The 26,510-nt window shown below is 26.2% G+C and overlaps 1 long non-coding RNA gene across 8 annotated transcripts in view; it reads left to right on the top strand.

The window, feature by feature from the left end:
• The window catches only part of LOC147801977 (uncharacterized), a 53,000-nt gene extending 26,699 nt beyond the window's left edge, over positions 1-26,301 (top strand). For 2 of the 8 annotated variants that reach the window (XR_015430150.1, XR_015430139.1), the window contains 3 exons: positions 13,490-13,532; positions 15,741-15,811; positions 26,134-26,301. This is a non-coding gene — a long non-coding RNA (uncharacterized LOC147801977). The other 6 variants (XR_015430143.1, XR_015430140.1, XR_015430146.1 and 3 more) reach the window with 4 other exon arrangements.
• The last annotated feature ends 209 nt before the right edge of the window (positions 26,302-26,510 follow it).

The raw sequence follows: 26,510 nt of genomic DNA, 5'->3' as shown, positions 1-26,510 counted from the left end.
TTATAATGAACAGTAAAGATTCCATAATTAAGGACGTTTAAGTAAATAAACCATTTTTTAGGTTTCATCAGCTTTTTAACAATTTTAGTACATAAAAACACGTTCTACTTTTATGAATTATTTTTTATAAATAATTAAATAACTTTAATTGGGCAAATTTATTTACATTAGCAAACTGGTTTAGTAAAATATAATATTAGCACTACAAAATTATAAATTTTTAAAAAAATATATATATATTTTCGTCTAAAAGTCTTTATAAATCACTCCCCGAGTTAAGAATTTTTTTGTTTTTGTTTATGAATGAATGCATGACGACTGGTTTTTTTTATATCATTCAATTACATTACTAAAAAATAATTATATTTTTGGTTGAAAGCTAATGATCAGAAAGATTTAAAATCCTAAATAACCAACTGCAACAAATTCATTACCTTGGATACTTAAAGCAAAAATTTGAGGTTACTTTATTTTTCTACTAAATACTTACTTCTTTTAACTATCTTTATAAGGATAATGATGTTCTTTTAACTTTCTTACAGACGATATTCATACGATGAAATTCTATTTAGCTATGCATATTTATACTTTCTATGGCATTAAAATTCAGGATTTTTAAATTCTTTAACATAAAAATCGTAACTTTAACTTTAAAACTTTATTTTATTTACGTTTAAGCAACAACATTGATTTTAGAAATCCATTATTAGTTTTCAAACAGTTTTATTTAGTTTATATTTTAAATTTATACTTTGAAACACACTTATATACACGCAGTTTATATTTCAAAACATGCATCGAAATTTTTTGAAGTAACATCAGTTTTTATTTTGCTATTATTTGCATAGCTATAACACATGAAAAACGTTATTTTTTATTTTATCATTTGAAACTTTAAATATTTCATTAAATGCATAGTTAAAAATTACCTGTCTATTTTTTGTTTAAAAATCATTCCATTTATACAAAAATAAAAAATAGCAGGCTTTACCCTTTTCTTACTCCGCTCACTCCCGTAATTGCTTATCGTTCATTCATCATTGATTTTTTTTCTTTATATATACTTCCTTAAGCTGCAATATTTTTCACTTTTCGCAAAACACATAACATTTTATTTTCAAAATATACAAGTATTGCAGCTTTATGTAAGAACATTTTGCTAAGCATAATGAAATAGAGGATTTAATAAATTTGAAAAATAATTATCTGTACTTGAAAGAAAAAAAAACTTAAGGAATTTAGATTGTGTAACTCAACTGGAAAAAAAAAAAAGAGAAGTAATATTACTCGTTAACAAGACTTATTGAAGTTTAAACAGGGAACGGTTTTAGCGTTATTTATTAAGTTTATTGTTTTTAAAAATGTCAATATAATTATTAAGAGTGATATTAGGCAACAAACAAATCTCTCTCTCTCTCTCTGGCTGTCTTTCGCTACTTTTTATTGACAACAACTTGAGCGCATGTTTATAAAATAAATTTCTTATGACAATGGATAAATAGTCAATGGTCAATATTTAAAGCAAAAAAACTTAAAGAAAGATATAACGAATGAGTATTTAAATTTTCAATTGCTTTCAAACATATTGGAATTTCAAAACAAAATTCTTGTTAAGTTTACACATAAACCCGCCCTTTCAGCAAATTAAATTTTAACCAAGTTACCTTTCAGCCAACTACGCGAAGAAAAAGTTTTTCTTAAATTACCGCATTCTATGATAATAACATTTTTTCAAAACAAAACCATAGCTCTGTTAATAAAACCAAGTATTTAAACCATTTATTTGGTAATTTTTTTGTTAAAATGATAGCAGTTAACCGGATACTCTAGCTTTCAAAATTATAGCTCTTTTAACCTCACATTTAGTAAAAAATATAAAACTGAATAGTAAATTTTTCTGAACAAATGGTTTTTATACAGTGCTCTAAACTATCATGGTAAAATTATAAAATTTTACCACGTTTTTCGCATTTCAACTCATATTATAAAATCTAAATTTTTTATTACTTTACCGAAAACATTACTAAACCACTTCGTTAAAAAATACTGAGCTTTTTGGTTTTTCCCTATAGCCGGAAATAAAGTAAGTTTTACAATATTTTGGTAGTTTTGATTAAATTTTCTTTTCTAGCAAACATATCAACCAATCGCAGTATTTTTTTATTAACAATTAGTGATTTTTAAGTTAACAATCGAAATCGAAATTTTCTCTACAACTCATCATAAGAACAATCACGTGAAAAGAAAAAGAAGAAAAAAGGTGCGTAAAAGGCAATAATAAAATTGCAATTAATTTTCGAACATATTTGAATACCGGTATTAATTTCAAGATCAAAATTAGCCTTTACAGAGCGCAAAATTTCTAATTAGTATTTGCATTTCTGTGTTCTACAAAGCAGCCAGTACAGTATTTTTTTACACCAGATTTTGCAGATAACAATTTCCAAACTAATTATAGAATAGTCATTTTCATCGCACTCTCTGTTCATTTTTCTGTAATCCTTTGTAATTTTATTTTATAACTGTTGTTAAACAGCCAACCCGAATTTGATCTCATGGTTACCAGTGTTCAACTTTATATCCTTGTAATTTTGAATCTAAACCAAGAAATAAGAGAACTCCTGTACAAAAGTATCGGGAACGAATTGCCTTCGTGGAGAACTTTTTCATGGTGAGATAAACCACGAAAACCTCCCGTGATTAGCAAGACGAAGATGGGACTCTAATAATCCACGATGCGTCTATCACTTGGAATATTTTATGTCAGCCGGGTACGAAATTCGTATCAACCAGCAATTCTTAAGATTCAAATCCTCAAAACTCATTAGTTGGCTAGCGTTCCTTCCCCTGAGCCTCCACCGCTTATCCTTCGTAATTTGAAACTTCTAAATCTTATACTTTTTGTACAGCAAAGCAAAATGTAAAGTTAAAATAAACACCCAAAAATAGCGGAGGGGACTTCGCTCCTTAGGACTTTTTTATTCAGAGGGAAACGTATTATAGTAAATATTTCTTTCAGGATTCGGCTCAATAATTTAGTAGTTTTCCTGCCACTGTTTATGAATTTTTTCATATAAAAATTAAATAAAAATACAATATATTGATAATTTTTTGCAGAATATTTTTCTAATTAAAAAGATTAAATCCAGTTTAGAAGTATCTGAGTTAACTCCTCAAAGTAAATATACTAAAAAATAGACATTTAAGTGCATGATTTATAAAAGATCCAACATTTTACGCATTTGTGTCTAGTTGAATAGTACTAATTTTTGAAGTTGCGAAATAAGAAGACTTAACAATTTTATTACCATTAATTTTCTTCCTTTTTTTAATAATTTATTAACAGTGTCTAACTTGTGCTTGAAAAAAAATATTAAACATTTCTTTAATTAGTAAAACAAATTCTAACAAGAAATTTTAAAATAATCCTACTTAAAAGTTATTACTATAATGGGGAAAAAAATACTATGATGCTTCTTCAGAGTTTCATAACAGTTAAGGGCAATTCCATGAAAAGGGGGAAAAGCATTGGAAAATTCAAATAAGAATAATGTTATTATTTTGGATGTTTTCTGAATTAGAAAGGTTTGAAGTTTGATAATTTATCATAATTTTTTTTGAGAATTTAGTTTTTTAGTATTGGCAACCCATTGAACATTAGCATTTGCTTGTTCTGATTTGGGTGAAGAACATGGTCAGATTTTGAAAATCAGTAAGTTAACATTATTTTCATTTCAAAATGTTCCGAAGAATAAATATTGTTTATTACACTTAATAGAAATATTGTGCAGTGTAAAAATAAGTTTTTGTTATTAAATTTACTTAATTATATAACTTTCAAATAAACATTATTGCATGTAACGTAAGTTACCGAAAACTAGAAAAAGTTTTTATGTGTAAAAAAGATCAAGTGATACAAAAGTAAGAATAATATTTTTTCTTTCTTAGAGGCTAACACTAAATAAACAGCAATAGTTTTCTTTTCAAATATTACTTATTTATTGTTTTGTGCACTATTCAATATGTGTAACGTAAGTTACTGACATGCATGTAATGTAAGTTACCAGTGTGAAATGAGTCCTCTTGAGAATTGGCATATAAACTAAATAAGCTGTATCTAGTTACAATATCAAAGTTTAAATGAATTATCCACTGCCCTAAGATATTAATTTTAAGGAAAATCTTTGCATTAAGTTATTAATTTGGGTGTTGGCATTCATATGTTTTTAAAATTGGAGAAATCTCTCGACAAGCACCACGAGTTAAGGATATAGTTATAATTAGAGATGCTAAAGGTATCAAAAAGAAAGTACAAAACACGGCTTCTTCTTCGTTCAGCTCGAGAAATACACCAAATGTTTATGGAAGAAAATTTAGAATTTCAAAATTAAAAAAACCAAATTCTTTTAGCTCCGTCCAAAGCATGTCTTGCTTAGTAGCAAACTTCCAAGAAATTTTTGTCTTTGTAAGTATCATGAAAAGTTCGGATTGACTAAGGAAGCCTTCAGCAAAATTCATAATGTTCCATCTTTCGAAATTCTTTAGAAATTTATTTTATGTTTAGAAAAAATAGATGAGTGCGAGTCTCTAGAGCAGATGAGTGGAGTGTCTTGTCTATTCTCAAAAGCATCACAGATTAAAAACATTAAGCAAATCCACCATTTAAGAGTACAAGAAGGTATACCAGAAGAGTTTTTTTAGTGAAAGATGTTAAAAGAGAAAATGATGAATCCAAGATAAAAGCTGGGGGTTGATATATGGTGAGATACGAGGACATGTCTGTTGAAGAGCAAGAATTTAAAGTCAATGTAATGGCTGCTGCGGGAATCTATTGTAAATGGCCAGAAAAAAGAGATGAAATATTCTACCAGAAGGAAAACATGGTGAAAAGAATTGAGCCCCCTGTACTAGTTAATAACAGAGGACCTTATAAGTTTGCAGTTATGTGTGATACAAAAGTTTCTGAATTTGCTTCATGTACACTTTTTCTCCCTTGCACTATACTGTTTAAATATCTTAATTTGCATTTGCACATTATTGGGATAAAAGTTGGATACAAAGTGAATTTCGTAACGTAAGTTACTGTAACGTAAGTTACCCATTTAAAAAATTATATTTAATTTAATTTTTAAAATAAAATCTTAAATCTAGGCTTAAGAAATATGTAAACATATCAGAAAAATAATACATATAATCTTAATCACGCAACATTTGTATAAGAACAGAATTTTGCCTTCAAGCATATTGCAAATTTATGCCATTCCTTTTTCGGTAACGTAAGTTACCACACTAATTTTAGGTTTTTACACTGTTTAAATTACAAAATATTAATGATTTTTATTAGATTCCTTTTGGTTTTGATTGTAATTTTAAGAAATCACTTAATTTTAATATGTTTATTAGTATTATTTGCTTGCTTTTAAGTTCTCAGTGCATTAAAGTTTATGTGAATGTAACGTAAGTTACCGTGGAATTGCCCTTAAACTTCTGTTTGCGCATTTGTTTAAGAAATATAATGTGCTTACGTTGTAAAAAAATCAAGATATTCAAGAAATATCGCAGTGATGCATGAACACGAAGCTTATTACAAATTTATCAGATAAATTACTCAAATTTTTGAGGGTTCAAAGAATCTAATTTCTTGTTTTTTAATGTTCTTTTTTTACCTGCACAAAAATATATATGTGTTTATATTTGAAGCATTTAAAGAAACTTGATTAATTTGTATCATGGCGTACTATAAACGTACTATATTATCTCAATAGTTGTGAAAGACTCAAATAGTCGTTCACCATGATTTAAATAATTTACAAACTTTCGACTGCTTAGATAAAGAGATGGAAGATAAAGAAAAGAATGAAAAATGATGTTGTGTAGTCTGAACATTTTAGCCAATTTAATAAATGAAATACGGTTAGAAGTTTCCACCTTAACTCATAAAAATTAGGACATTAAAAAATTAAAATTTATGAATTACAAAAGATCTAACTTTTATTGCATTTGTGTCCAGATGAGAGAAAAATTTGATTTTACTAATTTATGAAATAAGAAGATTTAACAATTTCGTTACCGTTAATTTTTCGTTTATAGTTTTCTTTTTATATTTTAGCTTTCTTTATTAGTGCACGAACCACGAGATATAGCTAATTAAGTAAGCTACCGATTTATTATATCAATTGTTAAAATTAAGGAAGGTTGAAACTGATTTCTCGCTTTATAATGTTTTTTTTTTCCCTACAAACAAATATATCTGCTTATAATTTTAAAACACATGAATGAGAATGAATTTGATTTATTTGAATCATTTACAAACTCTTGACTGTTCAGATACAAGGGGTTTAAAAATCCAAAAAAGTGCAAAAAATTATGATGCTTAGTTGTACCCATAAATCATAAAAAGCGAAACTCTCTCCATTTTTAACAAGTTATATTACTAATCAAATAAGACTTTAATATTGAATCAAAAAATATTTTTAAAAAGTTAGAGTTTATTTATGTATTTATTTTTTATTTACTTTTACAATTTCCCATATCCGGTTGAAAGATTTTTGTTAGATGCATAAGAAATAGAATTTTGATCTGTAAAAGATTTTTACTGTGTATTGCTTTTCGCAATCTATGAAATATGAGAATTTTCCGTTTTTCTGTTATACATTTGCTTATTTATTTTTTTAGAAAAAATAAATAGTTCAATTAAAAGCTTATTGCAAACAATTGAAAACAAAATTGGTTTTATGAAAATGTTAAATAATAATAATCATCAGCAATATAAGGAAATAAATAAAAACTGAAATTTTAGTGAAGAAAAAAAAAAAAAATTGGAAAAGTGTAAAGTTCCTCAAGAACTCTGACCCCCAACAGGGTGGGATGCGAGAAGCGCATAACCGGACGTCGTTAACTTCTCAATTTACCATACACTAACAAAGAGAGGAAAAGCTCAAAATAAGATCCTGTATTTGTAAGTGTATTTGCACACAAATACACTTACAAACTCCTTTTTATTCCTGAAATTCTATTGCATAAAATTAATTGACCATTAAAATTCTTATGATTCTCTTTTTGATATAGACTTTACATTTAATATATACAGTAAAAAATCGCTAGTTCTTACCACGTACAAAAGTGCTTGCATTACAAACTACTAATTTTAGTGCAATAATTACCAATAATACAAATTATTATAATTTTATCGAAAACTATTTAAAACAGCACTAATTCGAGGAATTAATTATCATGATGGGTCGTGTAAAGAAGGGACAGTGAGTAAACTTTGTTTTTACGAAAATAATTCAAAATAATATTTTCATTTAATATCTGTCATAGTAGCGTAAAGATTAAAGTGTTAAAATTCTGAGTAGGAAACTAAACTCCTTTAATTTTCTATTAAGATATGTATACTGAACTGCTCTAAATTGATTTTATGGGGATATTTATTTGAGCTAAGTCAAATAAAGAATAAATAAATTAATGCGGCAAAAGAATTACGCAGCGTAAATTACTCAACGTTATGTTGAATTACAAGTTCTTCAAAATAAATATTCTACAAAAAATATGCATATCAAATAAATTTTTTTTTTTTACAAAATAAAGAGTAAAAATTTAACTTAACTATGTCGTATTTGTTAAACTTCTTTATTCTTACTATAATTGCGAAATTTATTATATTTAACTGTAAATAAACTAAGAATAAGTTACTAGATATCAGATATTATTTATATAAAATTTTATTGAAAGATTGGTTTGAACTGTTTTCTAAAAACAGAATCAATTCAAAAAAAGATTATTAAAGTAAAAAATTAAAAAAAAGTATGTGTTATTAAGAGAAAGAAATATACTATACAATTACAATTTTATTCGTTAATAAAATGATTAATGGAAGTTACAGAATACTATTTGTTTAATAACATGAGAGAATTGTAATTGCACTATTCCAATCACTGGATACCCATTAATCATTTTTTTTTCTTGGATAGATTTTTTTTAAGGTCGTCATTAATTACAGAAGGTGTCTAAATTAATTTTTGTCCTTTTGTCAGTCAATGGGCTAAATTGATTTTTAATTCCAGCCAATATACGTTTCGCAGAAAATTCTTTTCTTTCTTCAGTATTAATATTTATATAATAATTGCTGCCAAAAAGAAGAACAATAGTTGTGTATAAGTTAATTATAAAACGAATATAAAATTGCTTTAAGGTAATTTAATGTAACACTATTAAAATTACCCTCTGGTGAAAGTAAAAAGAAAAAGGTCAGTCTGTAAAACAATGAATTCCAAGAATTTCAAAAATTATCTTCTTTATTTTTAATTATATCATTTCGAGATGCTTTTTGATTTTCGAGATGCTATCATGATTTTTTTCATGACTCTTAGAATTCTTTACTTAAGATAATAGTGTTGAAGTTAATCTAATCGATTAAATTGGTCGAATCGAAAAGTGCGAACGCATGAGAACCTAGAATAATAGCATTAACACTGACCATTCCTGAAAATTCTTTTTATATGAAGTTGGAAAAATAAACTGCATTGTTAAATTAACGTGAAACGAGCAGATATTAATAAATTTCCTTCTCTGTCAGAAAACTGAATAAATTTCCTTCTCTGTCAGAAAACTGAAAAGGTCACTGATACCGCCACTGTTTTGGGGTTTTCAACTTAACGTTACATTTTATCAAACACTGTTTGATTTAGAAACTTCAAATTACGTTAATATGTAGGAAATTGAACGGAGATTACAATGGAATTAAAAAATAATTCTAAAATTAAGTCAAGATTATTTTTACTATTATACTTGTTAGAAAAATAACATGCGGGCCGCTCTGTGACCGCAAGAATTCAGCTGCGGAAGTTAAATTTGGTATGCTGAAAGAGCCAAATTTGTTTTTAACCGTAACATAGAGTCTTTATTTCCTTTTAGAAACTCTTATTTGTTTGAAAGTTATTACAATTTAAAAGTTTTTTTTTTCATTTTTTCTTTAACTAATAATTATTTATTGATTGTTGTGGAAAAAGTTTTCATTTACGCGATTTTCATAATATCCCTCTTGACTTAATATTAAAAATAATGAAAATAAAGAAAAAAATATTATATAGAAAAAGGCTAGGTGTTGCCAAATATAAAACTTCGACATTTTATACCGACATTTGAAAATATGTGTAGAATAAAGAGAAATAAGAATTGTTTCTTATATGATCGGTTAACAAGAAAAAATTACTTCTAATTTATAAATTCTTTTCATTGTGTCGCACACTCTGCCTTTCTAAAATGTAATTTTTTTAAGCGCAGTTATTTATCATTCAAATCCAGCTATCCTTTTTATTTTGTCAAAATTAACAAGTTAATATAATGAACTTAAATAAAAGTATAATAATTTTACATTAAGCAAATAATTTTTAATCGACTTTTCAGGAAAAAAAAAACTTTTAAGAACATTGTTAAGAACAGTTTGTGCCAAATGCCTCTAATTCTGAGAGAATAAAAAAACGAATTTGCGCGCGGGCATAAACTGCTTTTTCCATAGAACATCTTCAATGCGTAATAACTCTCGGCGAGACCGTTTTTCCTTCTTCTTCATTTGTCAAAACTTAGGAATCCTTAAAATGCAACTGCTGGCAATCCAATCGTAATTTTTACTTAAAAAAGTGGAAGAAAACAATTTGTACTTGATCTTCAATTATTTCAAACTTGATGAATGAGATTCAACTACAGGGATTATCGAGCGTAGCGAACAGGTGACGGTGCCTCCATGTAGAAAACAAGGATACATAAAAATAAATTGTGTCGAACAACTATTATCAGTAAGCGTATGATTAATATTTAAAATTGTCTCTAAAAAAGGACTGTAGAAGCTGATCAATTGATAAAAATTTATCTGCTGCAGTCAAGGTATAAATTATCATCACTATCTGAAAAACATTTAATATATTTAAATATTAGCATGTTTACGAATTATGACCTGTTTTTGAATTTTTTTTAAATTAACGTCAAACTTTAACCGGATTTCAATAAATTAGTTCAAAAAGAACTGCATTCTTTAAAAAGGAGGTATGAAAATGATTCATTGGATTCGTTTTGTACTATGAAAATTGCCAAGTCGATTCGGCAGCATGAAATACTATTTCATTTTTCACCAGTTTATGGTTAAAAGAGCTCCACTTAGTTCTAATTACATAATCATTCAATTTCGTCTAAATAGTTATGCCTTTTCTGAAATATTGATTTGCAAATTTACCGTAAATTTAAAACTATACCTACAGTTTAATGGGACAAACAGATAAAATTTCGGTTCTCTTACCGTTATTTTAATATTTCAGCCATATTTCTGTTATTAGTTCCTAAGATTTAAAACATAGCACAATTTTAAAATTTGTTAACCCAAAACCCCTTGTGAGAAAAAAACAATGTTTTTAATTCATGTATAGGAAACATTTTGCAAATGACATTTGAAAATGATTAAATGTATGTTTATTATTTTGTATTGTTATGTTTCTTTCATTTTTCTACAACTAGGGAACATTACTGGAAAATGAGTAATTTTTCACACAATGCATTTTTATTTAAATCTTATATCGACTTCGTAGAAGAAAAAATCGGTGACTTTTTTTCAATCCTGCTGTAACTTTTGTATTTTTTCCAGCTTTAAATACTATGCTATTTTTATTAACACTTGAATTGAAGTATGTGACGAATGTAGTGTAAAGAAAGATTGAAACAGAGAAATTTAATGTTTAATTTTGTCTAATTTGCTATTTAAAGAATTTAGTTTCAAAATAAAACTCAATAACGCAATTATGGTTTTAAATAACTACTCCGCTATTTAATTGGTTAAGGCAATATGCAGTAGAACATTTTTTTATTTATGTCACATTTTATGCTAGAATAAATAGTGCAGACCCTTGCCACACATGAATGATAAATTTGCTTGACTATAGTAAGCAGAAGGGAGAGGGGGGGGATATTGTCGCCGCAGTCTCCTCAATTGGTTATGCCTGGACAAAAGCCGTACCGACTGTGATTCTGTGTAAATTGGCGAAATTCTATCAAAGTTAAAAGAAAGGCAACCCTACAAGACCCTACACTTTATATTTTCTGCCATCTATCCGCAGGACTCAGAAACACGTCTAGAGTAAAAAATAAAAAACAGCGCCATCTATGTATTGCATTCAAAACAGTTTTTTTTCCTTAATGTATATAAACTATTTTAAAAATAAATTAATGCTGCATGAAAAAATATTTTTGTAATGCAAATAAAAAATAAATATAATTAACGTTTTGAAAGTATAATTTTAATTTTTATTTATATTCTGTATTATAAGTTTTTAAAAAAAATTATTTGCTTAATATTTTGAAGTTTAATTAATAAAAATATCCAAATGTATTTTTATTACTTAAAAACGTATATTTAAGAATAAAATTTCCTAAACAATTATTATTTTCAAGTATTGCTTAAAAGTTTAGGGGAAAAAAGTTATTTACTTTATTAGACTAGACATTTGCTATAAACAGTCAGAAAATTTAAACACGATTTTTTTAAAATTCAAAATTCTTAAGACCATTTAAACTATTTTGAATCCAGTTTTTAAGAAGTAAGTGATTAAACTAAGATATTAAATTTGAAATGAACATTAAAATAAAAATAAAATAAAAAACAATTTATATAAATAAAACGTTTACTATTATAAATGGTATACATTCATTATTACAAAACACTTAAATTGTAATAAAAGTTAGTAAATTAATGTAATAAAAAAGCCCATCTCATTAAAAATCCTTGCTCTAAATTCAAGATATTTATAATTTCTAGGAGGATTTAAGCAATTTACAATATTTTTTTATTCATTTATTTTCTATAAAATGGATTTTTTTATTTACATGAATTTTAAACTTACCTATTCATTTTTGTTTTAGAGAAGGTTTAAAAAAGGAGTCATAGTCTGGAAAAAATTTATGTTAATTTCATTTGGGGCTTACAGTAATAATTTTCAAGCGACCAAAACATAAACAATGGGAAAAGTTTTCATATCGCTTCTTCCTAAAATGACAAAAAATAGACAATGACGGACCTTTAGCCTTTTACTGCTATCATATAAATTATACTAGATTTTTTTTTTTTTACCATGAATTACAAAAATGATGGATTTTTTATTGAATCCTTTAACGTTAAAAATAAATGTATCGCTTATTCAATAAAAAAATAATAATAAGTCTTCAATAAGAAAAAGTCTTCAATAAGTATTCAATTCAATAAGTCTTTCTTAAGTACATGTTTGATACAATAAATTTAACAAAATTTTATAATAAACAATCGAAAAAATAAAAACTTTTTCTCAATGAACAAAGGAATTGTTCTAGTTAAAAGTATTAATATTTATTCTTATTTTTAAGGGAATATGTATTAAATTTTTCTAGAAAGAAAGAATATATTATATTTCGAGTTAAAAATTATACTTCAGAAAATGATTTCAAAAAGAAAAAATAAATAATTATATATATTTATTTAAAAATTTTAATAAAATTTAAAATGATTATTTTTTAATAAAATTATTTTTTTAAAAAATATAATAGGTAATACCACATAAAGTATATTTAGATTATAGTAAAATAATAAAATTCAAGTTTTTAATATTCTATGTAAAAAATTAGCAGTTTTCAAAGAATAATAAAAGTTGTTTTTTTCCTCTCAAAAATACGGTTAACGTTTTATGGATTTTTTCCATTCTCTCCTGATTTTTTTCAAATTTTTGAGTTAAAAGCACATTTTTTACCAACTCTGCATCTATTCATTATTAATCTATTGTAACATTACACTTAATTAACGGTATACAATAAAGGTCCTGTAACTAATTAAGTGTAAGAGGCCAAACAACGGTATACAATAAAGGTCCAGTAACTAATTAAGTGTAAGAGGCCAAACAACGGTTTTATTTTTCGGGCCTGTGTAGGTGAAGAGTTATTCCGCCTCTTCCTGAAATGCCTCAAAACAAACGATAAAGGACCCTATTGTACTTGCCTTTTGCCGTTACCCTACCTAGAATGCCAGCTTACGGCCTTACGTTTGCCGTGAGGTGTGTGCTTACTGGGCTGTTTGGATAAAATACAGTATAAAATGGCTCTATATTGAAATGTAAATAAACATAAAAATTTACTGGTTTCTAACTATTTGGTACATTTTGTGCAAAAACTATTTAAACTTAAAAATAATTTTATTCATTAAAAGTGTTATTTTCTGCAAGCTAAACATTGTTTCCTCCACATCTATTCAAGATGATAGATTAAAAAAAATAACATTTTTATATTATCTTTATTTAATTTAAATATTTCCCTTTATTTAATGATTTTTTTTTTGAATTTTTTAAGTAAATTATTTTGTTTCATTTTAAATTTCTTTATATAAACTTTTTTTTTTAAAAAAAGAGAAAACTTTTATTTTGTTTGATTTTATGAAAATTATATCTTTATTCAATATGTAACAAAATCTCCTTAATTTCAGTTCTGAGGAAAAGGAATAGCTTACTACAAAGCTCCTTTCTAAAGTAAGTAACAATTAACTACTCTTTAATAATTTTATCTGTAAAGTGGTTGGAACTTTTCTCTTTAACTTTTGTCATCGCCCAACCAAGACCAAGCACCTACACTCTCTTTATATGCATATAGTGTAGGTGAAAACTTTTCTTCCTGTTTACAGGCCCTCATTGCATTTTTTTTCACCATATAAAAACTTTTCATAAAGTTTACATCTCAATTTTTACAAAATTTTGAAAGACTTTTAAAAAACATTTTATAGAAATTTCATTAGAAATTATCATTCTTTGCTCTTTGTGTGAGTGCTGGTAACTTTTATACAAAATATTTTTTGACCAATTTCCCTATTTTTTCAGTTTTAACTGTACAAATACAGTCGCTATTTTTTTTTTCTTGTGCAAAACTATAAGACATTTAAAAAACTATAAGAAATTTAAACTATAACTAAAACTATAAGAAATTTGAAATATGCTAGATAGTTCATGTAAGTGATATTTAAGGTTACAAAAACTTCTTTTCCCTGGATAGACATGCCCCTCATTCGACAAAATTGTGTACTTGACCCTAAGAATATGGGAGATATGATCCTTAGATCTAAATTGGGACATTGGTTGGAAATTTAAGCCTCTTACTATTAAAATCTCTAAAACTATTTAAGCAAATCAAATACATTTTGTGTTTGATTCTATAATTAAAAATTATTGTCTGCAAAAATTAATTAGCTTATTAAAAATTAGATTTATAAACCACTAAAATTATTTCTTTTAAGTATTCTGTGTTTCAATTTGTGCACTGTATAGCGTGCAACAACAAAAAATAAAACAGACTAGCCCGAATAACTTTTGTTTTAATGATTAGATCTTCATATTTTAGGACTCAACTGGTCTGAGGGGATAACCTGAAATATGCTAATAAGTCAGGTGGTTAAGTTACAAAATCAAACACAAAAACATTTCTCTGAATAAACACTCCTTTTTGTCCAAAAATTCAGATTTATGTTCCCCAAAGTTTGTTCAGGAGAGCGATCCAAAGCTTTGTTAATTTCACTTTTTGCAGTATCTCGAGAACTTCTTAAGTTAATTTGAGCTTTTTATTAACAATCATAAAATTAATCTATCCAAAGATAATTCCATACAAAAATAAATTTTATTAAATATTTATTATTGTATTTAATAATAGTCGAAAAAATTTTGAAGTGTAAGCTATACATCATTTCAAAGTATGTCATTTTACATGGAAAAAATACATTTGAGTGAAATCGGTTGAATAGTTCCGGCGAAATTCAATTTTGACAACGCTACTTCTTTAATTCTGATTTTGTATTTTGCCATGTAAATTTTCTTACTTTCAAATTATGTAAAAAATTGCATACCTTACATTTAAATTTTTTTTTTTTTACATTCCTAAGTAAAATTATAAAAAATGTAAAGTTAAAGTATGTTAAGTAAATGTAATTATCTTTGGATAAACAAATTTTATAAGTCTGTGCAAGAATTTTTCATTACACTTGAAAAGTTCTTGAAATATGGCAAAATAAGCAAAAAGTAAAATTAAGATTAGGGTGATTTCACAATATTGTGCAAGTTGCGAACATGACATTTACAAAGTTTGATTACTCATAATTAAATGAAAAGTTGAGCTTAGTAACTGGTTTTTGTATCATAAAATTCAGGAGACATGTCATCTTTTAATCCAATTCATATTTAAAAATAAAAATGAATTTAAACAGCTTTAAAATAAAAATTTTAAGCGTTGCTGGCATGACGCAGAAAAATCTGTTTTTAGAATGTTTTTCTACATTCACCAAAATCTCTGAATTTTATGAAATAAATGACAACTTTTTTTAGGTAAGATTTCAATGTATATTTATATAAAGGAAATCACAAGAATTTTGACGAAATAAAATTAATTTAATTAAAAATTACCAAATTAAAAACAATATGTATGTTGCGGAACATGACTTTGCAGACATGACAGAAAGTTTCTCATTATAAATAACCTTCTTAGATATGGTCATATATCATTGGAATATTATATATTTCTTTTGTTAAATGAAATATTAAGTAAATCGGGATTGTAAAATTATTTTTCTTTTAATATTTTAAACTTAAATTTTATTATAAAATTAATTATTCTAAATTACTTTTATTTTAGATTTTAGGCAAAAGATGTGTCAAGAAACGTATTACAATTTATTTATTATATTATTTATCTTTAAGGCAAGTTCTGAATTGTATGAAAAAAAACGTGCAGAATGATCAGGTGAAGGATCGCATGGCAAAGGGCATAAGTATGAGTCTATTGAAATTGTTTCAAATTGCAGTGTTTTTCCAAATACTTAAACTTGTTTATAGCTACGGGTTTGAAGTGTTGTTTAAGTGTAATATTTGTCTTACTTGTAAAAATTATTTCTCCTGGCCACCAATAGTTATCAAACAATACGGCTATCCACTGGCCATCTTCTAAAACTGTAACCTGGTGTTTAAGCTTGTTGTTGTGAAGCTACAGCAAGATTTGAAGGCAGTTTAGTAAATATTTCAGCTAGGTGCATGATTTGGGGACTAGAGAAAGGAGAATTTAAAGGAAATTCAACTAAATTAAGTGTTATATGTGAGATAAAATGCAATAATCTCGTATTTGAGATAGATTTGCAGAGACTATAACGTTCTTTCAGCATTGATGCCTCATGATCGACAGTGTCTTTGCTTATGTACATAATTTTTATATTCCCATCTGAAATTTTACAAGCCACTTCAGAAAACAATTTTGCATCAACGACAACTTCTCTACCTTGCAATACCTACTCCAAACTACATTTTTGATGGCGCCACCTATTCCATCAACGGCACCTTTCCCATGAGCTGTTTTCGAAGAATGACCAGTCAGTATCAATGTTGAAATCTTCTTTGTGAAAGTCAAATTTACGAGCATAAATTGATTTTCGATATAACTGGCAGCTCCATCAGACCAGTAATGTACTTTTTCAGTTGTGCTTTTTTTTTTGTTCCATTAGATGAGATAAAATTTTTTTAGTAAAAACTTGCACGCTATCTTTATTGTGTGAATGGTCATCAGAGATAATGGCATAGGACTGATGGTTTAAAGAATTATTTCTACCATCCTTGAAATATGCAACACAAGTGTACACTGTGACGTGGTTGATAAAACTTGACGATTTTGTCTAAATTTTTTTCTGGTATTTTTTTATTTAAATATTTTTTGACACTGAAATCTTGACAGGACCTGTCTATGCAGTCAATATGTTCATCATCAAAATTACAAACACTTTCTTTTGCAGTTATTTCCGAATTTTTCGGAAGATCAGGACAGAGAGCTCGGATTCCTGAAAGAATCATAGAAATGTTTTCGTGGTATATACACATACAGACTTCTTGGTCTTTCTTTCCAGACGGAAGAACACACTTAGGACGAAGCTCATAAAATTTAGTTTTCCTAATATTTAAATCAGAATTTTCCTTCAAAAACAACTCATATGCTTCTCCAATGCTCATCACTAAATAACGCTTTTGATGTATTTCTCTTCCTTTCTGTCTGTGTCTTTATGGATATCACTTCCTTTTTTTCCTGGACACATACGGCTAATGTCATCTCTAACAAAAAAAATTTTTACTTTTATTTCAGTTTCCGCTGGTAGTTTATCACTTCTTGTTTTTCGAATATTAGTTTCAGTATCTGTTCTTAAAATATGCACTTGTTGCCTTTTCTTTTTAATGGCATTTTCAACTATCTGCTTTCTTTTTAATGGAGACATTTTTGATATCACATTTGTTAAAACATGAGGAGATTGAGGAGAGGAGATTTTGATAAAGCATTATTAATTTTCTTTACCGCTTTTCCTAAAGATTGTCTGCTAGTGTAGCCTGATATATTAATGCTTGATTTTTCAGATTCTGCTTTTTTCTTTCTACATTTCCTCTGTGCTTCTTTATTTTTTGGTCTTCTGTGCTCGTTCTGTTCTTCTGTAAGAACCTTAGAATGTCTGTATTCATTCTTTTTCTTGCTTTCTTCTGGTTTTATAATTTCATATTTCTCTGCTTCTGCTTTCAATTTCTGTCTTCTCAGTCTGGACCTTTCTGTACTTGTTAATGGCATTAGAAATTTTATAGTTTTACCAACTTAGTTTAGAATTCTATAATCTGTTTCAAGTTTCATTAATTTTAATTAATTATATAATAATCAAATAAATCAACTAGTAAAAATTAAATCCTTTGAAAACTTTAATTTGAAAATTTAATAGAAAAATTTAATTTAACAGAAAACATCTGCAAATAAACAAGTGAAAAGCTAAATAATTTTGAAAATAATGTTCTGTTTTAAACTATGTTCTATTCTAATTAATATTCTATTAACTGTTTTGATGCCATTATTCCTAACATAATTTAGAGCAAATAAAAATGCTGCCACAAATTCAAATGTTTAAACTTAAAAAATATATATTTTTTTAATAAATGTAGAATTTAGACATGTTTTAAACTAAGTAATTTGTCAGTGTAATTGGTCATTAAGAAAATAAATGGCAGCAGAGCAAATTTTATAAGTTTTATAGTTTGTGATACGAATTTCAAGCTTAAATGCTAAATAAAAGTAAGCAAAATTGTATTTTGCAACTTGTCATGTCTGCAACATTGCGGACATGACCAATTTGGAAATTCTTTAAAAAATATTAAATAAAAAAAATTATAATTTTTTAAAAATCAAAATAATGCAACACTGCAAATAGTCGAAAGAAATCCAATTTTGGAGAATATAAATCTTTTAACTACTATGTTTTAATAAAAGTTTTTAAAAAAATCATTAAAAAGCAAAATTGTTCTTTTATAAGCGCCCTATATTTAAATACTGAAATTAAAAATAACGTTTTTACAGTCATTAATTATGCAAATGCAATATATCTCTTAAAGTATGATGTTTAATTACAAATATCAAATGTTGCAACTGCAATTTTTTTTCGCTCTCTGTCATGTACGCACCTTTTTGACCCAATTTTTTTCACATTTTATGCAATTTAAAGAGTTTGCATCATTATTTAAAAAAACTAATTTCATATTCATAAAATTCATTTAATGACCCCTAATTTAATATGCGGTTTATTAAATTTATTGGGAAAAAAATTTTAAGCATGCCAGGCTACAAATAGTGTGGAATCACCCATTAAGAGGCCGTAACTTGTTCTCCTGACAAAACTATGGGGGCCATATTTCCCATATTACGGCTACTCCATTTATTATGGGGGTCAGAAAACCGTATACACCATCAAAAAGGTATGTTTATTCAGAGAAAAAACGTTTTTGTGTCTGATTTCGTAACTTAAAAATATTGTCTTCAGTAATTAATTAGCATATTTGAGATCAACCACTCAAACTTTTAGGAAACGGAGACTATCTGGAGCCTTTTCTGTACTCCTAGTGATGTTTTCTAGCATAAATTGAGTTGAAAACCTGCAGCCTGCGGAAGCTTCTGAACAGACTGAATTGATTCTTAAAAAATAAAAAATTTTGAATTGCAAATTTGAGTCATCACTTTTTAATTCGTTCAAATTGCACAGATTTCATTGCAAGTCTGCTTTGTTTCTTGATTGTCTTTTCAATGGTTGTTGCTACAAATTTCCGCTTGATTTTAAAAAATCCAATTTTTAATATGATATTACGAGGCATGAATTTCGAATTTGAGTAATCACTTTTCACATATATATATGTGTATAGTATATATATATATATATATATATATATATATATATATATATATATATATATATATATATATATATTCATGCTAAATCAATTATTGATAAAAGGGAAAAGGGAAAGATTTTTAGAAAAAAGTTTTTTCTAATGAAAAAGTAATTATTTGATTAATTTCCTTCAAATATAAATTTTTTTTTATATAAAACTTTAGTGCTAGAACATTAACGGATATATAAAAAATATATTTCCCACCAACTCGATTAAATGGATCATGGTATATGACAATTGAGTCTTTTAATAAATTTAAGAGTCGCTGTTTCAATGTTCGGCTTTTTTACAAAAGTGAAAAAATACTAATCATGAAGGAGTGAATATTACTTTCGAGGTGATGCAGAGCAATAACCTCTTTCAATTATGAATGAACTAAGACCAAAATTTGCTTTTATAAAATTTTAGACTTTGCAATTTTTTTAAAAATGAGCTAGGTTCAGCACCCTCAATTCTAAATGAATAAGATTTTTAATGATATTGTTACTATTACTTACGTAAAAAATAATTTTATAATTTTTTTATATATTTGTCTCCTTCTGGTATATGCCATCTATGTCATAAGCTGCTGATTTTACTCAAATCTCTCATTTATATTAAGCAAAAATGTTTCAAGTATGTTCTTTTCAAGATTTTTGTGCGGGAAATGACTCATGATAGTCAAAATGTAGTTATTCAGAGATATACTCATGATAGTTATTCAGAGAAAGTATGTTTATGTATGTGATTTAAAATATTGTCTACATTAATTAATCAGCATATTTGAGGTCACCCCCTCGAGCCATTAAGATTAAGTCCTAGAAAATGAAAATCCAATCACATTAAATCAAAAGTCATTCAGGGTGTTTCTTTTTTATCTTGTCCACTCTACATAAGGCAACTTTGTTAAAATCTTTAATGTAAAAATTAACTGAAACTGTGTCATAAAACAATAAAGAATAAAAAAAGTTTTTTTATTTCCAAAAAATATCGAATTTATTCAGTATTAATTCATTGAATATTTTCTTTTCATTCGCCTTGTATGAAAGTGGTTATTCAGCTAGCGTACATATTCTAATGTGTGATTTTTCATTCCTAAATTTTTACTGCAGGAACTGTTTTTCATTTCTTATAAAGGCAAGATATATATATTTGGGGAACTACAAATGTTCTTAAAAGATTACATTTATTTTAAAGCTAAGAAAACCTAATTTTATAAATTTGTCAAAAACTGTTCTTATCATTCTTTGTCATAAATCATGAATAAATTCGAAAAATTCAGTTTTTGTGAGTTGTTTTAAAATCTCTAAAAGTATCTAGAAAAAATAAAATGTTGTAAGTTTTTTTCCTATAAATGTAAACAAAGTCTGAATGTATATCACTTTTCAGATATGAATACATATTATTTTATTTTTACTTAGTGTTTGAAAGTCTTAATGCCTAAATAATGTTTATTTCATAAAATACTGCTAAAGTTTGGCATTTAAAAAACTTAAAATAAGAAAAATTCAAACATAAATAGTTTGAAAACAAACAATTTAGTATTATGGATGATAATTATTGAGGAAAAACTGTAATGATGGATTCATGTTTGAAATCTAACATCTTAAATATACTAAGGAATAAAGGACAAAAAATGCCAGAATGTGTAAGTTTAATGTTGAAATGTGCATGTTTTTTTACACATTCATCTTTTACTGATACATTTTGCTTAAAAAATTTGAAAGTATTTGCTCAGTATTGTTGTTGTTGACCAAGATGCACAGAGCAAACCATTAAAAATTAATTTCCTATGTGAAGTTTTTACCCAATCTGCTAGGGGCCCCCCCCTTACTTTGCATTTTATAATCTCTTTTTCCGTGGGTCAATGTAAATTTTTTATGATCTTTCTTACAAAAATATATATATATATATAATTTTTTTTCCATGGAAGTATATGATAAAGTAACTTTCTTTAGTAATTTGGCACTGAAGCATTCTTCTTGGATCTAAAAGTCATTGCTCTTGTTAACTTTATTAATCTGTATTTTTTTTTTTATTTGCAAATTTTATGAATGAAAATTTTAATTGTTTTATTTTCTTTCATTTTGAATTTGATCAAGTAATGCTTTGTAAAATAAAAGCATGTGTTACAGTAAAAATGCCTCTTGACATACTTTTTTTTTGTTAGTCCAAGGCAAGGAATTTAATTTTGTTACATTAGCAGTGTTTTTTAAAGCTCTTTCACAAAGATTATAAAGTTGACCACAGCCTTACACTCTAAGAGAATTTACAATTTACACTTGTGAAGTCGAAAATCAGGTGTGGTTGGAAGTTGTATGGTATAATTGACTAATTGAAGATAGTGATGAAAAACAGGATAATGAAAAATGAAGTTGAAGATGAAAACTAAATCATAAATTATAATAAAACTTTTATTTAGTGGTATTTGTAGAGCTCAAGATACAAAAATTATATTTTATCAATAAGACTTTAAGCTAAATAAATTTTGCACAATAATATTAATAAGGACAGGCCATAGGAGTTAAATCTCCAATGACCTACTTAATGAAAAGCTAAATTAAAAAGTAATTGAATTGTTCCCCACAGACAGTTTGAATCATGAGAAGAGATCCAAGTTTGGTGATTTATCAAAAAATAACATAGCCCAAAATAAAGCCAGTCCCCCATAATCAATATTAGGTTCGAGAAATACCTTGGCAGTCACAAATCGCCAGCAAGACTGTGAGAATTACTATAACTGTGTAACTGAAACATATTTGTGGTAAGAATTTTAAGAATAAAGAGTTATAAATAAAATAAAAAAAATTATTAAGCGCAACAGTGAATTAATGAGTCTGCATTAGTATTGAAATAAAAAGTTAGCCATTACATTGATCAATGAGAAAAGAATAAAATGTTTTATATTCGATATTTATAAAAATTAACTAATTGATTTAATTTAATTATAATTTGATTAAGAATGAGTAAAAAAGCAAGTTTAAGAAATTAAAGAAATTTTAAAAGCTAGAAAATATGTAATGTCCATTGGGCATCACAACACTATCTTGCCCTAGTGAATTATCCTGACTATAGAATGGGCAAAAAATTTAAATATTTTAAAAGTTATTCAGCTTTTTTAAAACTGTCAACTTAGAGAGATTTTTCTTAATGAAAATTATTTAAATCAAAGACTTATTCTTATCCCAGATAATGTAGCATTGGAATAATTGTTCAAGTATTAAAATGTAAAACCAGTTTCCCCAAAGTGACTTTTCTTCATATTGATGCTTACTTCGTTTTCAGAATTAGCATGGATAATAATATTGGCTAAAGAAAGGTCAAACATGAGCGGGGCTTTCATGTGTTATAGATGACAGGGAAAACTTGGATTTCTCAGAGAATTTTATTTTAACTCTAAAAAACAAGAAATAGTCAGGGAAAGTTACAGTTTTTTATTAAATACCTGGAAAATTCCTACATCATACCTAGAAAATAACCATTCTCAGAATTTTCAATAACAGTAATCAGTTATTGAGATTCGAGTTAAGTAATTCTAATGTTTATTACAATTATTTTATAAAATTCTTCTTTTAAGTGAAACTTTTCTATGTATCCATTCTCATTCAATTATATGGTTTTGCTCACAAAATCTAATTTTTGAGATAACGAATAAAACAAATCAAAGTTTTCTGATAAAAATTTGCATGATCTTGGTATTAATAAAATATGATATGAATTTCCATTGAAATTTATCTGATATACCTGGAAAAATCAGGGAATTTTTTTCTGAAATTGAGTGGCATCTAGGATGACCCAACAGTTGTTGCAAACTCACAGCAGTTATAAAAATAGCTTATTATTCACACAAAAAAGGAGCTTTATTTCATTTGATGACCGAGTCTTTAAAAAATATCCTATAACTTAATCCTATGGTCAATGACTCTTTGAGATGAATAAAAAAAATAGTGCATCCCTGATGGTTACAAATTATTGTAGCGATTTTAAATCATAAAAAAAAAAGTCAAACAAAATGCAAAAGTATTAAAAATACTTAGAGACATTTTTAATGAGTTTCCATTTAACATTAAATAAAATATTAAAATTCAAAATTATTATACAAAAAATGGTCAAAATTTTAGCATGTAAAATTATGTATACAATTCAATGTACTAAATTTAAATTAAGATTGTAAAATAAATAAAAATTATATTGTATTATTCTATTTTGATTTCTGTCATTAAAATTCTCAAGCTGTCATTACCATTCTTATCTTAATTCTTAAATTTTAAGATGTATGGTAATGATATAGTTTAAGATGTATGGAATTTGTCCTACACCATAGCTGCCAACTCTACTGGATTTTGCCATTTTTTTCTGGATGTAATAAAAATTTTCCTCGTTTTTGTACATTTTTGAAAATTCTCTATAATTGAGGGAGTTTTCTAGTAAAAAAAAAATCCCTATTAGAATAGAATTTTTATACATTTTATGTCTCGCTTGAATATTTAGATAAGTATTATGAATACATAATGAAGTGGGTCTCACTTAGAGTAATCAGTTTAAAGCTTTCCTATCTTTCTTTTTCTTTGTTCTAAAAATTTCAGTTTCTTTTTATTCAGTACACCCTTTTTAAATTATAAAATCTTTTAATCATCAATGATTATTTACTTCTTTACTGCTATTTAAAATTATGAGTTAGCATGAAACTGAAAGTTTCGAATTCATATAATGTCAATCACAAATGAAAAATATTGCAGACCATTTATGTATATTAGTGTAATAAAGGTTTCGTATATTGGTAACAATAAAAATCCCGAAAATTCCCTATATGTAAAATATTTAGTATATTCTGCCGGAAACCAAATATTGTTACTTTTGTAAAAACTTTTATATATTTTGTACAAAGACTTATCTAGTATAAACTAATAAAAAACAAAAATTTTCAATAATATTAAAATCAACTCATAAAATCAAGGGTAAGAATGTTAATGACAGCAATAAAAATGGTTCAACTTACTTTATTATTCAATATACCTAAGCAAGATTGCTAAATATTTCCATACAAATATTCTTTTTTCATTTTAAATCAGCTGCTTCTAAGAATAAATGTTATTTGAGTTACTAGTGGCCATGAAACTGTTGAATGGTAAAGATGTAAAATGTTGGGAATTCAAACTTAGTGCAAAAATATTTTTAAAATGCAGTGAAACATAAAGAAACAACTTAGTTTTAAATTTTTAATATGTGTGGAAATCATAGTTTTTTTTTTCATGATACTTTTTAATTTTTATTTAAAGAATGGATAGAGCATGAAAGTCCTTTTAGTATTTATATTTATCCTGATTAAAGGAAGGTAGTATGTAGCTCTGTAATTAAAATAAAATATTTTATTTTTATTTTAAACTTTTAATATTTAAGAAGAGAAATAGAAAATTTTCCTTTTTTTATATTTAATAATTTTAATTTAGGTTTTATGTTCAACAGTTGAATACACTGTCTTAGAGATGAATCTAGTCTAGTTGAAAATTTGTTTTTATATTGCTATTAGAAACTGTTTTAAATATTGAAAATAATTATTAGGGAAAAAATTTTCTTTATTAAAAAATTCAGTTATTTTATTTTGATTTGAAAAGCACAATGTAAAATACTATTGCAAATTCTTATAAATGCATATGTTTTTCATACTTTTTTTAAACTGTTGTTAGACAAATTATATATTTTTTTAAAAAATTTCATTTCTCATTTTTTGACATATTACTTTAAATATAATTAAAGATTTCAAAAAATGTTTTTAAAAAAAAAGCGTTTTAAAAAGTTTCAACTGTTGGAGCTATTTTAACTCTTCCACAGAGCCCTAGAGTTCCACGGAATGTCATTTGGGAACCATTGTTCTAGAGTGTGATCCACGTATATATAGTTAAATTCGCAAACTATTTTTAATGTATTTCAAGATATTTTCATTTAAATCCAGCCAACTGAATCCATGAATTGTATCATTAAGAATGAGCCATAATTACGTTTTAAAATAATATTAATTAATTAAAATAACTTACATCGTGAATCGAAACAAAGTTATAATATCTCACCTTAATTCATAATAGCCATCGGTGTACAAGAAAATACTCGTTTTTTTATTTTATTTATTTATTTATGGTTAACTGTGAACAATTTTGGTTACGGACAACTTGAGTTGAGATCCTAAAGCATTTGTACTCAGTTAAAAGTTTTCATAGTACTGCCCTGATATCTCGTGTTCTGTCATTCTAGACTTGTTTTTTGTCAATTTATAAAAGAGGTATCTGTGCTCCTGAAAATCATGGAAAGTCACAGATTTCAGTGTTGAACAAAATTTGTCATGAAATGTCATGATTTTAGTTGGTTTTTTTTTTTTTAAATCATAGAAAGTCATAGATTTAGGTCGCCAAAAAAAATCTTATTTTTTAAAACTGAAAATTCAGAATATTTGAAATAGTAACAAAATCCCCACTCACAGTCATATTTCATTAAAATATAAAATGTTTTTTTTTTCCTGTTCTTTATTAAATTATGATGTTCTTTCAAAAAATGAAAGAAAGAACATAATTTCTAGAGGGAATTATCTTTTAAACTTCAGTGATTTCAAATTTTTTTTATTTATTTATTATTTTTATTTTACACATTACATTACATTAATTTAAGAAATTTGTAAAAAAAATTGTAACTTCAGTAAGTGAAAATTTCTTCATAAAAATTTCTTGAAATTATTCATGGTGAGTCATGTATTTGAAAATCTGAAATGTAGCAGATACCCTGTATATAAAAGTTTCTTTTATGGCTGGGCACTATAAAACTTCATTATCATTCTATAATTGTAAAACTGTGTTATAAAAAGGTAATAACAATTTACTTTTTATTGCAGTATATGTATCGAGAGTCCTGTAAAGAAGCTAAGTCTGAAACGTCTTCTGAGAAAAGATACAAGAAATAATTATATTAATGTTATTTTTTTCACCTATTGCAGAATATATTGTACTAATTTTCTAAATATTTTATTTATGGCTCTGTATGTAATAAAAATATAATTCAATGTGTGTTCTCCTTTACTTCCGAAAACAAGGTTGTCAGAAATTATTTGAAGAAAAAAAACGTATTTTTTAAATCTAGTTTTATTTCTTTCACATTTATTAAATCAAAGCTCAGATAAAAGTTATATTATATACTTAATAATAATTAAATAATAACAATGTAACCAAAGAGCTACTGTTTCTAACTTAAAGTGGTTAAAATTAATATGCA

The sequence above is a fragment of the Parasteatoda tepidariorum genome, chromosome 11, assembly GCF_982258835.1.
Source record: "Parasteatoda tepidariorum strain Cologne lab strain chromosome 11, Ptep-v5.0, whole genome shotgun sequence".
Taxonomy (NCBI): domain Eukaryota; kingdom Metazoa; phylum Arthropoda; class Arachnida; order Araneae; family Theridiidae; genus Parasteatoda; species Parasteatoda tepidariorum.
The sequence above is the reverse complement of the archived record's forward strand: the minus strand, read 5'-3'. Positions and strand labels throughout refer to the sequence as shown.